Raw genomic sequence first — 14891 nt, forward strand, 5'->3', positions numbered from 1 at the left:
TGGTGTCCATGAAACCAGCCCTGTGTCTTGCAGGGATGGGCGTAATGTTTGTGGGTATGCTGGACTTTGGTGTGCCTGCATCTAGAGACTGGGGGTCAACTTCAGGTGTCATTCCATACTGTCCACCTAATTTTTGTGTGTGTGTGTGTGAGACAGGTTCTCTGGCTTCTATCCAGAGCTTGCCAGATTCTGTAGGCTGGCTGTCCATTGAGGCCCAGGGATCCTTGCCAGTATTGGGATTTCAAACTCCGCCCACCACACCCTGCCTTTTTATAGAGATCTTGTAGCCTCCAATCACGTTTCACTGGGAGAGGAAGGCTGTCTGGTCTCCACACTGTCCTTTCACACATCCTCGGGAGTTATAAACATGGCCCGTCTGCTCTTCTCCACTAACAGAACTGTCTCCAGACCACACCAATTCTAGACTGTGACAGCCGCTGTCATCCTGGATGTAGCTACGTGCCTCACTCATTCCAGCCACCCAAGGACAAAGCACCACACCATGCACATTTCTGCTCAATGCGTTTTATAGCTTTGCATTAGAAAATATGCTTTGCGTTATCAAAAAGGTCATCTCGACTAAGAAAGATGTTTGCACAAAAGGTCCACCGCCTACGAGGACATGGGTAAACAGCTGAGATCCATGACAGGGAGTGACAGATAAATGGCAGTTTCCAGAAGTTGAGCAGGCTCTACAGTGGCTTCTGGCTAAAGGGGAGGAGATGATGTCTGAGGCTAACTTAAAGAGATAAGCATTACAAGCGGATGGAGCAGCAGAGCTGTGGTCCTGGGCAGCCGTCCCAGAAGAAAACTAAGATAAAATAATAATGCACAAGCCTCGGAGACAGGCAAGCACCCCCCCCCCCCCAGCCAGAGGCATTCTGCTCTTACTCAACCTTATATAATCACAGGAAGGGCAGAGAGAAAGCGAAGACATGTCAGGGATTTTTAGAAGCCAAGCTGAGAAATAGAGAGCTGGCTCAGAGATGTGCAAGCCTATAAGGTATGGGTTTGGTCCCCAAACCCACATAAAAATGATGGGCACTGAGGGCCTCCACCCTCTCAAGAGAAGAGAAGACAGGGCAAGGATTGTGGGAGGGGGCGACCAGGAGGAGGGGCAGTGAGCAGAATGCAAAGTGAGTGGATAGAAATAATAATAATAAAAAAAACTATTATGACACGAATAAGCTTGTTCCTGAATTTAATGGGAGAAATAATGAACTTGGTGGTACACACTAGTCAGTCCAGCACCAGGGAAGAAGAAACAGCTCTGAAGCTTGGTGGACGGTTCATCTCACCTAAGAATCGAGCCCCCAGACCAGGGAGAGAGCCTGCCTCAGAGGAGGAGGAGGATATTTGTGAGGGTGACTCTCAAGGCTGTGTTCTGGCCTCCTCATGCCTGTGCATACACACATACATACATTCACACATACACACTCACACCATACAAACTAAATAGTTATTTTGCTTAGGCAGACTTTCTGAATGTTTTATAACAGGCCAGAGCATCTCACACCTCCCACCACACTCTTAAGAGTTGGCTGTATGCCATTTTTGCCTTGGATGCTAAGTTCCTCTGAGAAAGACTGATCTCTGTCACTGGACGGCATACAAAATGCTGCCCAGTGCAGGCAGCTTGAGGGATGCCCACAGAGGCTGCCAAAGAGACCTGGACTTCCAAGAAGAAACAATCAGATCCCATCCATATTGGCGTTCCGTACACCACAGGGCAGCTAATACCATAGTTAGGGCTGTCCCTGGGTAGAATGACCCCATCCTATGGCATAGGGCTGTCCCTAGGGCCATTCTGAAAGAGCAGCACATAAAAATCTAAAGAGAATTTTATTTGTGACCCCTGTTTCAACCTTTGGTGGGACTCCCAGCTCCTTGATTTGGGTGTAGATAGCCTCAAATGAGACTAGAGGTCCCTAGACTGTACACCAGAACACCCTCCAGAAGGGTCACCACAGCACTGATGGCTCTTTCCCTAGTGACAGTCAACAAATGAGGTTCAGCAGGACCCAAATGTGCTTCTCCAAATTCCAGGGCTTGGGACCAGATGCTGACAGTTTAAAGACTGACCTTCCTTTTCCTTCTTTCCTTCTTTCTTTCCTTCTTTCTTTCTTTCTTTCTTTCTTTCTTTCTTTCCTTCCTTCCTTCTTTTCTTTCTTTCTTTCTGATTTTTCTTTCCCTTTTTGTTTTTTGTTTATTTGTTTGTTTTTTGAGACAGGGTTTCTCTGTACTTACTTGCTTGGTAGACCAGGCTGGCCTTGAATTCACAGAGGCCCTTCTGTGTCTGCCTCCCAAGTGCTGGGATTACCACCACTGTCTGTCAAGGGGCTGACCTTTGAAAGCTGGGTTAGGAGAATGTACCCTAAGGCTAAGGCTGGTGTAGTTTGGATAATTAAACTCATGGGCCTTGGTTCCCAGTGAGTGACTCTAAGGATGGGAGTGGAACCGTTAGAAGATGGGTGGGATGGTATGTAACATACAAGCAGATCCTCAAAAAGACACTATAACACCTCCTCCACCCCCTTCCTTCTTTTCTTCTCTACTTCTCCCTTTCCTCCCTCTCTCTCTCCTTCCCAGATACCAGGAGTTAGGTGGCTTTGCTCACTGTACTCCCAGTCACGACGTCCAAAGCAACAGGGCCAAGCAAACAGGAATGGAAACTAAGACCCCACATAATCACCTTTGGGGTGATTGATTGTTCCAGGTAGCTTTTTATGAGGAGAGAAAGAGGACATCAAAGGTCCCAGACAGTTCTATTTGCTATAGTATTCAGTATCTAGACAGGTGTCTGGAACATGAAAAGTCCTCCAAAGAACATGTAGGCAAAACTTACTCAGAAACACAGCACTAGCAAGACCTAGGGAGATGATAGCTTAGCCCATGAAGTGCTTTGCTTCAAAATGATATGAGGTCCAAGTTCAAACCTCAGAAGCCACATGGGGTACAGAGCTAAACAAAGAATTCTCAACCGAGGAATATAGGATGGCTGAGAAACACCTTAAGAAATGCTCAACATCCCTAGTCATCAGGGAAATGAAAATCAAAACAACCCTGAGATTCCACCTCACACCAGTCAGATGACTAAGATCAAAAATTCAGGTAACAGCAGATACTGGTGTGGATGGGGAGAAAGAGGAACATTCCTTCACTGTTGGTGGGATTGTAAGCTGGTACAACCACTCTAGAAATCAGTCTGGAGGTTCCTCAGAAAATTGGACATAGTACTACCTGAAGACCCAGCTATACCACTCCTGGGCATATACCCCAAAGATGCTCCAACATGTAACAAGGACACATGCTCCACCATGCCTATAGCAGCCTTATTTATAATAGCCAGAAGCTGGAAAGAACCCAGATGTCCTTCAACAGAGGAATGGATACAGAAAGTGTGGTACATTTAAACAATGGAGTACTACTCAGCTATTAAAAACAATGACTTCATGAAATTCGTAGGCAAATTAATGGAACTAGAGAATATCATCCTAAGTGAGGTAACCCAGTCACAAAAGAACACACATGGTATGTAGTCACTGATAAGTGGATACTAGCCCCAGAAAGCTCTAAATATCCAAGAAACAATTCACAGACATTATGAAGCTCAAAAAGAAGGGAGGCCAAAATAGGGATGTCTCAGTCCTTCTTAGAAGGGGAGAACAAAACACTCACGGGAGGAGATGCAAGGTCAAATAGAGGAACAGGAGTTGAAGAAAAGATCATTCAGAGGCTGCCTCACCTGGGGATCCACCACATATGCAGTCAACAAATCCAAGCATTATAGCTGATGCCAAAAAGTACTTAATGTCAGGGACCAGATAGAGAAGCCTCCTCAGGGACTATGTCAGAGCTGAGCATGCTTGCAGCTAACCATCTGACTGAATACAGGGACCCCAATGAAGGTGCTAAAAAAAAGGACTGAAGGAGCTGAAAGGGGTTGCAACTTCATGGGAAGAACAACATTATCAACCAACCAAACCCTCCAAAACTCCCATGGGCTAAAACACCAACCTTTGAGCACACATTGAGAGACCTATTGATCCAGTTGAGCATGTAGCTGAAGATTGTCTGGCATCAATGTGAGAAGAGGCTTTTGGCCCAGGGAGGGCATGTTTTCCCAATGTAGGGGAATGCCAAGGCAATGGGGTAGAGAGGGTGATCAGAAAGGAGTGCACCTTTGTGAAGGCAAATGGAGGGAGAGGGGGATGGAATCGGGGTGGGGGCAAAGGGATAACATCTCAAATGTAAATACAGAGTATCTAATTTAAAAAATGAGAACAGCAAGAACAACAAAAAGAAACCTACAACAAAAACTGAGAACCTGTGGCCTAGCACAGGGAGGTAGACCCCTGGGGTTCACTGACCAGTCATTACAATTGCCAAACTCCACCAATGAGAAACCATTCATGAGGAATGATGGCAGAGATTCACCGCTGACCACCTGCATGCACACCTGCACACACACCTGCACACAGCTGACCACCTGCATGCACACCTGCACACACACCTGCACACACACTGCACACACTGCACACATATCTGCACTAGTAACAGATGCCATGTGACAGAGAGAGGTTTAAAATCAAAATGTAGGCAGCTTCTTTGTGAAGGCCCCAGGGAAGAATTCATATCTCCCAGCCTTGCCCTTACCTGCAAAAGGGGCCAGCGATAGTGAACCCCTTACTGCATCTCTCTGTGTTCCTTCTCTCTTCCTTTCTTTTTTCTCTTTTGAGACAAGGCCTATCTCAGCCTCCTAAGTGCAGGGATTATAAGCAGGACCCTTCTTGATGGAATTTTATTTCTAATTCTTACATATATCACACACTCTTTTGTGTGTGCGTGTGTATGCGTGCATGTGTGTGTGTGTGTGTGTGTGTGTGTGTGTGTGTGTGTGTGTGCATCCACCCAGAAAAGCTGCAGGTGGGTGAGAGGTTGTGGACAGCTTCAGGTTTCCCAGGCAGCATCCAACTGCATATCAAGGGCAAGTGAGCTTCCACAGAAAGAACTCCAAGCTCTTGCCAGCTCAGCTCCAGGGTCAGTGAGAAAGCAGGATACCCAGTGTCTTCTTCAGATCTCCAATGGTGCAGGCCTGGGTACACATACCACACTCACATGCACATACATAAACACAAAACTAAGACGGCATGTGAGAGAGGTGTGGGAGGGAGGGAAGGAGGGAGGGAGGGAGAGGGAGGGAGGGAAGCCAAGATCCCCTTCCTGGCAACATTTAGTCAGAACTCTCTGCATTTGGGGGCCAGCAAGATAGTTCAGCTGGCAAAGAAACTCACTGCTACACCTGATGGCCTGAGTTCAGTCACTGGAGCCCAGAGGGTAGAAGGAGAGGACAGATTCCTGCAAGTTGTCCTCTTGTCTAGCCAGGCCCACCATTGCTACACAGACAGACAGAGAGACAGAGAGACAGACAGACAGCTAGAAAATCTCACTAAGCTTTTAAAATTTGCCAATGTGCTAAATATAAAATAGGCATCTTATTTGAATTTGCATTCTCTGCGTTGTGATGAGATTGGAAATCTTCTCGTACAAGCCACTCAGCTGCCCTCTTCTACAAATTCCCCAGTTATATTTTTGCTATTTATTTTCTATTTTTTTATTGATTTGTAGAGTTCTTCACATATTCTGGAAAACGTGTCTCTGCTGGTTAATTCTCCGCAGTACATCAGTACACGGGCCCACTGCTTGTCTTTTTGTGTGGAGTGAATATCTGTTTTTTTTTAAAAAAAACTAAAACAGAAGCTTTAGTATTGTCAAAAATTTTAATACTTCCCTTTCTGGTTTGGGCTTCTTATATTTCCTTTAATGAGCCACAGTGACATGCATTTCTGGTCCCAGCCAGCAAGAGGCCAAGGCAGGTGGGTAGTGAGTTTGAGGCTAGCTGGGCAATATAACACAGATTGAAAGGAGGGATGTCACTCTGCTGTATCTTGAAGGATGACAAGGAGGAGAGGGAGAAAGAGGGAAGGGAAGAGAGGAAAAGGGAGGGAGAGAGAAACAGGAGAGAAGGAGGAAAAGTGAAGGAAGAAGGAGAGGAGGGAAGAAGAGTGGAAGGAAGGGGATGGAGAAAAGGACCTTCCCTTGTGCTCATAGTTTGGATTTTAAAAGCATAAAGACAAACTTCTTTTAAGAAGTTCCTATGGGCTGAAGAGGTGGCTCAGTGGTTAGAAGCACTGACTGTTCTTCCAAAGGTCCTGAGTTCAAATCCCAGCTGCCACATGGTGGCTCACAACCATCTGTAATGAGATCTTCTGGTGTGTCTGAAGACAGCTACAGTGTACCAGTGTACTTAAATATAATAAATAAATAAATCATTTTTTAAAGTTTCTAATTTTCCAGAAACTAGCACTAGTTGCATTACAGAGTTCTGGGAGTGTCTGTACAAAGAGCATCACATCATTAAGTGTATACATTGGGCTGTACTGCTTTACTGGTAGCTGACACATAATTACATACATTTATAGTGGATAGGTGCTAACTAGATACATGTATTCATTGTGTAACCACCAAATTGGGGTAATTAGTATTTCTTTGTGCTGGGAACTTGGGATGTTTCCTGCTTGCTTTGAGATGCGGAATAATTGCTTTGAGATGCGTAATAAATCACTGTTTGCCACAGTCGCTCTTGCAGTAGAGAAGTCTAGAAGCTAGTCTTCCCATCTGACTCTATTTCCCTATTTGTTATTCAGCTTCTCCCTCCCTTCCTAGCCTCGGGTACTCCGATTCTCCTCTCTCCTGTGGGATCTTGTGGGATCCTCTAGATGAATGGAACAGATGACACTTGTCTTTCTGTACCTGACACAGCCTTTGTTTTATCCACCGTGAAACAAATGACAGCACTGGGCTCTTGGTGGAGGTGCGGTGTGCACAGATTTCACTGTGTGTCTGAATGCTGCTTTTCTCTAGCCACTCATCTGATAGATAGATAACACACTCACCAGTGTTAGCATTTTTCCATCTTTAAACTTAGAGCTCACACAAGCACACCGGAGGTGGAGGCAGGAAGATCAAAAGTTTAAGGTCAGCCTCAGCTGCCTAGTGAGTTCTAAGCCAGCCTGCTCTACATGAAACTCTATGTCATAAAACTAAATAAGAGGCAGAGGAAATGGCTCAGTGGGGGCAGGGTGCTTGCTACGTGAGCACAGGGCTTAAATTGAGGTCTCCACAGAGAAACATGGCTTCATATGCACCTGAAAGCCTGGCACTGTAGAGACAGGGAGACTGATGGAATTAACCGTCCATAAGCCTAGATCCCCAGTTCAGTGAGATCTTATCCCCTGTCTTAAAGGGATAAGGCAGTGTGTCAAACCACAACATTTAAGAGCCTACTTTGGCAATTGTACATGAGCATGGCACCCTTCTACACACATATGCATGTACATGTAACACATATGCATATACAGCATGAACACACACTGCTGTAAAAGTCTCCTCTAGATCAAAACATTCCACGGGGGTGGGGCATGTCTTCATAAGAAGGAAGATAAACAACACAAAAGCAGCTTCAGGAACTCCCTGAAACTGACCAGATTCATTAGGCCCCTCCCTACCAGGGTAAGCAGAGCCCACCTACAAAGACTCTCAGAAAAAACTTCCTGAGAGAGATTTAGACCAGCTGAGGCACCTGGAAAGACACCCTCCAACCTGCTTGCTGTCTGTAGGCTAGGCAGTATGATCCAAGTTTCCCAGCTATTATGAGCTGTCCCCCATCCTGGAGTGGACTTTGGTGAGGCAGTTGTCTTTGTCCCAATAAAACTTACTGGCTCACCAAGTTGGACTTTGGTGGTATCTGCACTTTGGTCTGCCATGGGTCCCCTATCTAAGATGAGAAGACAAATGTGTTTCGTCCCTCCAGGAAAAGTTTTATCACACCACACACACACACACACACACACACACACACACACACACACACACACACACTAAATCAATTTAATTAAAGATCAGAATAGGAAGAGACACTAGCTGTTCTTGATTTCCATCAATTCTGGTGTTTGTCATCTGTATTTTGAGGATAAGAAACAGAGTCTCTGATGCTTGGGGCAACTGTGCAATGAGTTTTAATGTAAAGCATCAATGGCCTTAAATTGGGGAAAGTGTGAACACCTGGGACTCTCCCAGGAATTCTGTCAGTCCCAAGGGTCTTAGCATCTTGCCCAAAGCATGAATGGAGTAGACTGAAGTGTATTCTGGGTTAACATGTTGGGTTCATAAGTGGGGTCTTGTTTCCATTAGCAGAGGCCCCTCCCTGGTTATTCAGGAGGGGAGGGGCAGCATTATCCCTACCATGAGTAACATTGGGCTGGGATGGAGGCAGAGGCAAAGACTTGTGTTAGGAGACTCGGCACGTTATGTTGGCACACAAGTCGTTTGGGTGAGTGGAGGCAAATCTGGGGACAAGGACTCGAATGGATACAGTCAAGAAAATTTTAGAAAGGTAGCATCAAAATAGGCCAGGCCTTGAGCTAAGAGGTGGAGAGCAGTCAAGAGTCAGGCCACGCCCACCCCATGCGTAAATCACAGACTCTGCAGGTGGACCGCCCATGTGTCACTTGGATCACCCTGCCAAGTAAGGAGGTGGAAAGCTCCCTGTCCGAAAGGAAACCGCACTACAGACTTCTTGCAGGGTGCTGTGAAAACCTGAGGAAGGCAGTGCTCACTAGGCAAGGCCAAAGCTGGACTTTGGTGGTATCTGCACGTTGGTCTCAGGAAAGGAGTTGTCTGTGCCACCTATGTCCCAGCTCTGAGTGCTCTGAGCAGTGAGGATAGATCATATTTCCTCTTCTCTGTCACTGTCCCCTCATTACCCTCAGCTTGCATTTTTGTTTGTCTCGGTTAATTTGCTTGTTTTGTTCTATTTTGTTTTGAGACTTAACTCTCTATACAGCCCGGTCTGGACTCAAAGTCATGATCTTCCTGCCTCAGCCTCTTGGATTGCATGCCTGTGCCACCTTGGCCAGCCCTCATTTTGCATCTTATCAGTCAGTTCTGAAGACTCAGAAGCCAGGTCTACCCCTGGAACTGTCTCCCTCATAAAGCTAACACACGGCTGACTGGGAGAAAATGCCAAGGATAGTTCCGGAGTAGCAGTGTACACAGTTTGTAATTCTTATCTCTAGTGGCCTCTGGCCAAAGATAATCAAGGAAGATGGCCAATCTTAAGACAAAGTTTAAAGGGTGCCTTGGGGTCAAAGTAGGAAGCCAGGACTGTGAATAAACAGCTTCACCTTTGTTTGGAAAACAATGAACTGTCATTAACTCTGGAACACATTAGAGCCAATTTTTATTTAATGATTTCTTAGAGCAGGCAATAGTCAGTCTGAAACAAGCACCCACAGACCTGTATCTTCTGCCCCCTCTTCATCTCCATCCCTCTCTTCCTCTCCCTCTTCCCTCTCTCCTCTCTCCCTCTCCCCCTCCCTCTCCCTGTTTGTCTCCCTTCCCCCCCCACCCGCCCCTTACTTCTTCCCTTATTTTCTTCCCACTGTGGGTGTGTCTGGCTTCTAGCAGTCACCATTTGTTGCAGTATGAACATATAAGTGGGTGGTCCTGAACTCTAGGGGACAAAGGAGGACATATCACATTTAACCCTGTCAGGGTGAAGGGAGCTATGCAGGAGGGGAGGAAGAGGAGGCAGAAAGGGTGTAAGAGCACACAAGAACTCACAGAGACTGTGGCAGTACATACAGGCCTGCACAGGTCCAAGCCAGATACTGTCCCAGGGCCAAGAGGGCAAAATGGGCACAAGCTTCCATCCGTAAGTAAGAAGCTATCTCTAATTGATAACCACTTGCAAAGAAACTGTTTTCTCCAACAGTCTCACAGGGTGGGGGTGGGGATGGCCCATGCTCAGGAGTAGATGGATAACACAGACAAACACATAGTTTTGGGGTTGGGAGGGGAGGGCTGGGGAGGTGGTCTTATATTGTTTTGTTTTTTTTTTAATCTTACTGATTTTTTGCTTATATATCATCGTTTCTGATTTTGTATTTTTATGAGATTTGTGAGTGTGTATATATGTGTGTGTGTGCTTACACATGTGTGTAGGTATATGTGCTGTTGTGTTGTGTGTATGTGTACATGTATGTGTGTGTGCTATTGTATGTGTGTGTGCTATTGTATGTATGTGCATGTGTGTATATGTGTATAGGTGTGCTGTTGTGTGTCCATTTGTGTTTCTTGTGCTTTTTCATTGTTTTTCTCCTCTTCATTTTTTTTTTTTTTTTTTTGGTTTGTTTGTTTGTTTTTAAAGGGAAAAAAATTCAAAGGCACTGAGTTGGATGGGTGGAGAGAATCTGTGAGAGGAAATTATGATCAGAATATATTGTATAAAAATTGTTTTCGATTAAAAATAGTCCATAGGTGGGGGCAGACTTCGCAGGAGCAGGTAAGCAAGCCCGTAAGCATGGCTCCTCCAAGGTCTCTGCCTCAGCTCCTGCCTTCAGGTTCCTGCCTTGACTCTCTTCATGATGGACCATAACCTGTAAATTGAGATGAACTCTTTCCTTGACAAGTCGCTTTTGGTCATGCAATCCTCCTGCCTCAACTTTCTGAGTAATTGGGATTGCAGGTCTGTGCCACATTGTTTAAGATCTTAAGGAAATCTGAAATTATCCCCATAATCTGGTCTGCCTCAATAACTCAGGATAATTGCCCTATTTTAAATTCAACCAATTAGTATATTTCATTCCATCTGGACCACACATTTTTCTTTCCTTGTGACATACCATACGCATTCTTCTGGAGACTGGGACATGAGTGTGCTTGAGTGAGCACTATTTCAACACAGGCAACAACGCTTACTTAATACTCTCCCTGTCCATCTGGAATGTGCTCTATGGTCTCTTAAAGGGCGCAGTAAAGCTGAGCCTCAGCTACCCTCCATGGTTAGCCCTGGACTAGCACCCCTTTGGGCTTTCTCCCTTGTTTCTTTTTGTCCCCTTAACATTTCTGGGTTCGGTCCCCAAGTTTCCCCGGGTCCGAAATCCTTCTGTGAGACTCACCTTGTGGGACTGTTAACTAAGATGGAGACTTGACAATGACTGACTGAGCCTTGGCAATGCCCTGCCCACAAAAGGAAAAGTGCCCAGTGTGTCCTACCTGGGGTGGGAGGGGCTTTGTATAGGGACACATCTTCTACTGTAGTAGCTTCTAAATAAAGGTGAGTTGGTGTCAGAGGCTACAAGACTTGTGTGTATGTATGATGGGTATCTGCATATGAGTGGAGGACTAGAAGACGTGTGTGTGTGTGTGTGTGTGTGTGTGTGTGTGTGTGTGTGTGTGTGTGTAATGGGTATGTGTATATGAGCCGAGGTGCAGAATATGAAGTCTCAGACCCTAGGACAAATGGCTGAAGTTTAACATATCAAGATGGTTGATGCTTCCCTACTTGTTACAGGGTGTAGCTGGCATGCCCTGCCCTTACACACACACACACACACACCAACTTTCCAGTCCAGGGGCTGAGATGTCCCCCCCTCCTCTCTATATAATCCAGCTATTTTAGTTACCATTTAGTTATCCCTCCCCCCTTTTACCCTTTACCCTCTTGGCAGCTGCACCTGGTTCCTTTCTCTAAGATCCACCTCTTCCTTGCCCTCCCCTCTCTCTTCACATGGCTCAGGGTCATGTCCACTAGGTCTGGACTCTTCCTAGATGTCCCTGCCTCTGGCTGTGCTCTCCCTCCTAATTACAGGAAACGTTTTTCTCCACCGTACCTAGGAGCCGTCATGTCCTTCCTTTTTTCTTCACCATGAGGCCAGAGACCTTGGATCCCTTTGGCATTGTGTTTGCAGATGACTATGTGCCGCCTGCCCTGGTGGCAGCTGCCAGAGCAGTATGCACTGTTTAGCTTCGAGCCATCTCTCAGCTCCAAGACTGGGTACTTTAAAAGTAGTATAGATCAATTCTCAGGTTTCTGATGGCTGATGACTTAAAGTTAGCTGCCAATATAGGACAGAATAGAAGGAGCAAACCAGGGGTCTGTGGAAGAGGAAAGGAGCCTGTGCGAAACTCTCCCTAGCTAAGAACCCCATCACAACAGCACTCAGGAGGCAGAAGCAATGTGGTCTACATGAGTTCCAGATGAACCAGAACTGCATAGTGAGAGCCTATCTCAGATAAAAAGAAAGTGGGTCTGGTGGAGGAGCCCAGGAGTTAAGACTTCATACTGCTCTTGAAAAGGACCAGAGTTGAGGTCTCAGCACTCCTGTTGGGTAGCTCTCAAGTGCCTGTAACCCCAGCTCCATGAGATTTGACACCCCCAGCTTCTTCATGCATCAGCATTCACACACACACACACACACACACACACACACACACACACGTACACATAACTAAAAATTAAATCTTTACAAGGTTTAACCCTTACAGTAAAAGGAGAAACACAATCCTAATAACACCTAGTTTGGTCTCATCAGATTATAATCCCATCGAGGTACCACTGGATACCTGAAATATCTCCGGCCAGAGAAAGAAAAAGGAAGAGGATTCTTAGCACACACACACACACACACACACACACACACACACACACACACACTTTCTCTATCTCCCTCTCTTTTCCTCTCTCTCTCCCTCTCTCTCTCTCTCTCTCTCTCTCTGGCGTGTCTTCCTCACTCCCAGAGCACCTCTCTTAATTTCCCTAATCCCACTTAAGATCTGTTTAAAATGCCATTTAATAAGCCACGACTCTCGAGAAGCCCACAGTCATACTCTGAGAATCTTTCTACTTCTGACATATCCCACTCCTGAAATTATTTTGTGTGGAAGTCAGGGATCTGGTTCTACCTGAGTCAATCATGGGAAAGTCCTCAGGCTGCAAAGGGAAGACCATGCTGATCTGTGTCTGCCCCTGTGGTGGATAGTACTCCTTGCCTCTTCCAGGAGCTAGTGTTTGCTGGCTATCCTTGGGGTGTTCCCATGGCTGTGTCGCTCTCTATCTGTGACTACTGTCTTTTTTTTTTCTTTCTTTTTTTTTTTTTTTTTTTTTTTTTTTTTTTTGATGTGCTCATGTCTCCAAGTCAACTTTGTAAGAAAATACGTTACTTATGTGTGTAACTGTTTTTGTCTGCATGTTGGTATATGCACCACATTTGTGCTGGTCAGAAGAGAGCATTGGGTCCCTGGGAACTGGAGTTAGAGATGGTAATGATGAACCATGTGGTGTTTTACAAGAGCATCAAGCGCTCTTGACAGCTGAGCTCTCTCACTAGACTTTTGAGTGCTGTCTTTCCCTTACCATTTGGACAACTCTCACACTGTAGCCCAGTCTGGCCTCTCAAACTCCTGATCTTCCAGACTCTGACTTCGCAAGTGCTGGGATTCCAGGTTTGTACCAACATGCCTGGCTTGTTTTTTTTTTTTTTTTTTTTTTTTTTTTTTCTTTTGGTGTGTATTTGTGTGGGTGTCTGTGCATGTGTGCCAAGCTGCACGTGTGATAGACTAGAGCACAACCTTAGGCACCAGCCCTGCCTTGCCCTTCTATCTTACATGAGACAAGATCTCTTCACTGATAGGAAAGCCAGGCTGACAGCCTCCCACCTTCTCATAGGTACTCTAGGATTGTAGTCAGCTGCCCTGCAGCGTTACGTGCATTAAGTGGACATTTTTATGGACTGGGGGATTTAAACCTAAGTCCAGCAAACACTTGTACCCACTGAACCACCCCCCCCCCTTAGTCCTGACTTCTTCGTCTTAGGACACCATCAGCCAGCAATTAAATTAGGACCCATCTATATTTGTCTTGAATCATTTTAACCCATTTTTTGACAATGCTAAAAGATGGAACCCAGAGCTTCTCACATGCCAGATAGTCGCTCTACCATTAAGCTAAACTTCAGCTAGCCCTGTTTTTTTTTTTTTGTTTGTTTGTTTGTTTAAGTCTTATGTATATGAGTACACTGTCTCTGTCTTCAGACACAACAGAAGAGAGGGCATCGGATTCCATTACAGACGGTTATGAGCCACCATGTAGTTGCTGGGAATTGAACTCAGGACCTCTGGAAGAGCAGTGCTAATGTGCTCCATGCTAGTGTGGTGTGACTTTGATATATCTTTTGGGAAGACGGGAGGCTAGGCTACACCTGACTGTGCCTGCTAGATGTACCGTTTCAAGGGTAGCTGGCAAATCCTTACTTTTAATAAGCCTCAGTAAGGTAGTACAAGCCAGAGGAGCTCAGATGGAGTCAGTATAATCTGGGGGTGCTAGGGAGGTAGCTCCCTGGAATGGGGTTCTGAGGCCCTTTCAGGTGAACCATTCAAGACAGGTTTGCAGAAATACCGGCTAGAGGGAGTTCCATAGCAAAGCAATACACGGGGGGGGGGGGGGGGGGGGAGGCAGCCTACACTGCAGACAACTGTTCTGGAGTGGAGTGTAGAGCTCAGTGGTAGAACTCTTGGTTAGCATGTCCGAGGGGCTGGGTTCCATGCCCAGAACTTGAGAGAGGCAGAGGATTGTTTCAGAGCTGCTGAGGATCTCCAGCCAGTGGCCAGGGGGAGAAGGGGGTAAGCAAGGAGGTGCTTGCTACCATACAGAGGGAAGAGTCTTGCTCACCCAAGCCTTGCATTTCCGTGTCTGCAAAGCTCTGTCTGAGATCTCCCTATGGGCTAAACCCTCCTTTCTCGGTTTACGGTACCATTTACAAGCAAATGATACAAAGATTTGCATCTCAAATTCCAAACTGCTTCCCAGTTACCTGGAAGTATTCATCATGTACAGAATTTATCCTCTTGAAGGTTGAAGTTACTACAAAACTGGTTAGCTTCCCAGTAGTTCTGCTATGAGAAGTATCAATTACTGGTCATTCAGTCCCCAAAATTAAAAACTGGAGGATCTGATGCAGTACACGTTAAATCATACCAAATCCTTCCCT

Source organism: Micromys minutus (assembly GCF_963924665.1).
Source record: "Micromys minutus genome assembly, chromosome: 6".
Lineage (NCBI taxonomy): Eukaryota > Metazoa > Chordata > Mammalia > Rodentia > Muridae > Micromys > Micromys minutus.